Genomic DNA, 3,439 nt, shown 5'->3' with positions numbered 1-3,439 from the left:
CCAAATTCTGCATGGAGCAGATACTGTCTTAACTCATGGATTGTCAGAATAATATGTAGGTGACAGAGAGTAATGTTATGGAAATTTATTAAGAGTATGTGAAATGGTCAGTCAATTATTTGAATATCATCTTCAGGTTTTTGATACCCTGAGGATAGAGAAAAATTAGAAATTAAAATAACTTCATACAGTGCTCAGTTGAGGCCTTCTTAAAGCCTTTATCTTTTCTTTTACTTTATTTAAAAATATTATTTGTTTTATTTTTGAGAATATTATTGTTGTGTACTGTATTGACATCATTTTCTCCCCACCCAATCCTCTCTCCAACTTTTCCCATGATCTCTTACTTCCTTTCATATTCATACCTCTTTCCCTTTAAGTATTATTGTTAAATATGCATATGATTTAACATACACACATACACACACACACACATATTATTGGGTCCATTTAATGTTACTTGTATGTTCATGTGTTTAGGGATGACCAGTTAGGATTGGATAACCCACCAGGGAGCTCCTTGCTGGAGAAGATAATTTCTCCCTCTCTCAGGAGCCAATAATTGCCTTAGGTTTTTCACTCTAAGGGTGAACATGCAAGATCTTCTCAAGGGTACAACAGTGGCACTTGTTATCTTGAGGGTAGCCAAGAGATGTCTAAATAGCCTTAAAGACATACTACATGAAAATCCATGTCTGGTACTATAAATCTAGCCTCCTATCTGTGACTGTGAGGTCATAGTCCCTGGAGGAGAAACTATTGCTGGAACTTTAACAAGATTTTATCTTTTCATTGTCCTTATTCTTTGCACCAAAAACTGCCTCTAAAAGTACAGTTAAATGTGCACTCAACCCAAGGTCAAAAGCCTAGTATATGTAGTGAAAGGTGATCTTATTTTTCTCATTTTTCACCTAGATGTCTCATATTCATCCAGTAAATTAAAGGTCATCATGCTGAAGCCTAGGAAGCTACCTTTCTGCACCTACCTACTTCCACAATACCTGTCCTCTGTGTCTGAGGAAGGCCAAGCTCTGGGAAAGCCTCCCAGAGTTTTGTTCAGAGCCAGTGGACAGCCCACACTTGGTACCTTGCTAGATGCAAATCTGCAAAATTCTTCTAGCACCTTTCTAAATCATAAAGACTGTGATACGAATCTCTGAAAACCCATAACCACTTCCTGTTTTTCTATAAAAACCGTTAACTGACTTTTGATTCCTCCACCAAGGTGTGTACGTTTATTGTGAAATATACTCAAAAGGAGTGGTTCCCATTAACAGAGTTTTTATTCCACAAGCAAATAATATTGCTTATTGTAATGATAAGTTTGGAGATTTACTTTTTAAAAAAACTCTGTCAAAGGGATATAATCAAAGTACTATGATATTTAAAAATGTTGTATGATATTTAAAAATGTTGTATGACCCATCACTTTTTTTAAGAGTTAATAAAAATAAACCTTAAACCTAACCAAAGCAGATATACCAAAATATAACAAATGTATAATTTTAAAGATTTAACATACTCAGACTAATATCATTTAGATGACCTTTCCAAATCTGTTTACAAAAATCACACATTGTAGTGTGTTTTTCTAGAGACATGTGTTTTTCTAGAGAATTGTGTATATATACTTTAAATGTATTGAGTGTGCAGGAAACTCTACTGTCAGAGATTTGTCATGATTTCATCATTATTACACAGCAACAATGGACACAGTGCTTTTCTGGCTCTAAGAAGCATCCAGTATTATAGAAAAAGCTTATTCTCTAAGACAAACTTAACCACAGTGATTTCTTGCATAATCTCATTAGTTTAATGAACCTAAGATTCCTCATAAAAAATCAAAACCATTCACATTACTTTGATAAAATATTTGATGTTGAGTGATTAAGAAGAAGTGTTTTTTTTTTTTAACATATTATTTGGTGGCATAACAAAAGGCATGACCATCGAAATTGACAGCTCTACGTTTATCTGGCTAAGTCACAAAGTAAGACATGTAAAACTGGAAATGAGAGAGGTTACTCTTGCATGGTGAAATAGAAACTGTGAGCAAGGCCCCCAGTTTCCTTGATATCACAATTTATCCTCATATGAACTAATGAGGATCACACAACACCACTTGAATCCCTTCAAAAAGCAAGAGTTCCACTGACCTAACCACATGCCTAGGGTCATGGTTCTCAATGTTCCTAATGCCTCAAAACTTTAATAGAGGTCCTCACATTGTGGTGACCCCCCCAACCATAAAGTTACTTTCTTTCTCATTAATAAATGCAATTTTACTATTGTTATAAGTCATAATGTAAACAGCTGTGTTTCCAAATAGTCTTAGGTGTCTCCTGTGAGAAGGCCATTCAACCCCTAAAGGGGTGTCCCCTCACAGGTTGAGAACTATTGTCTTCGAGGTACTTCAGCATTTTTAGATTGGAATCAAAGCCTCTATCACATGATCCCTTGGAGATCAAACTTCATTTGTATTACTCAATAAACATTTCTTAGGTGAAGTTTACATTAATGAATCATAGTACAGGCCTCAGATAAAATGATGAAATCGATTCATAAACTCTTCTCTTCAAAGAATTTGATGAATTCAGAAATTAGGAACAAATTCTGGCAAATGTTAAGAAATTCAGTTAACTCGTAAGGAAGCCTGCCATTAGAATCTTGGATAGTCTGTTCTCTGCCTGATAAAGCAGAGCCTCCTGAGAGCTCAGAGGTCACCAATGCTGAGAGTGTCTGAAAGCAGAGCTGATAAGTGAGCAAAAAGCATCAAAATGGAAGAGAGTGTGATGGGGAAAACCTGTACATCTAATCAAGTAGTAACCTCATCCACAATTTGATTTGTGGAAGATATCCATGAGCACAATGCAGTGGCCTTGGTTCTAGATAATACAGAAATGCAGGATCCGTGTGGCTTCTTCAGCCATGATGGTGTTAGCAGTAAGTGAAGCTGTCTTAGATGTCCACTGTAGGAAGCACCCATAGGAGTGGTGGTAACATTGATAACTGTGTACCCAATAGTGTTTTGTGATTCTATTCTTCTTGGATTTCTCTACACTGCTGAGACTAGATAAGAGATCCTTGGCTTGAGATCCAGCAACACACGCAAGCAGCCACTACTGTGCTGGCTTCCAAAGTGCAGGTTCCCAGAGCAGCTGCAGAGCCAGAGAACCAGGTCCTCCGTCTAGAACCAATCAAGATATTCTCACCTGGAATTTAGACTGTTCTTTCTCCAGAGTGATGCAGACTGCACACATAGCATGAGACTCTGGAGGATGCCAGAGCCCAGGTGTCTGGGAGAAGAGCATTGATATAACTCTAACATTGGTTAAAACATCAAATACCAGTATGCCTATCAAAGTTGATACAGAATCCATGGAGAGGTAGATGAAATTATAATTTATGTTCTTTTTTTTTTTTTTTATTTTAGATATTT

This window comes from Mastomys coucha, unplaced genomic scaffold, assembly GCF_008632895.1.
Source record: "Mastomys coucha isolate ucsf_1 unplaced genomic scaffold, UCSF_Mcou_1 pScaffold21, whole genome shotgun sequence".
In the NCBI taxonomy this organism is placed as follows: Eukaryota; Metazoa; Chordata; class Mammalia; order Rodentia; family Muridae; genus Mastomys; species Mastomys coucha.
The sequence above is the reverse complement of the archived record's forward strand: the minus strand, read 5'-3'. Positions refer to the sequence as shown.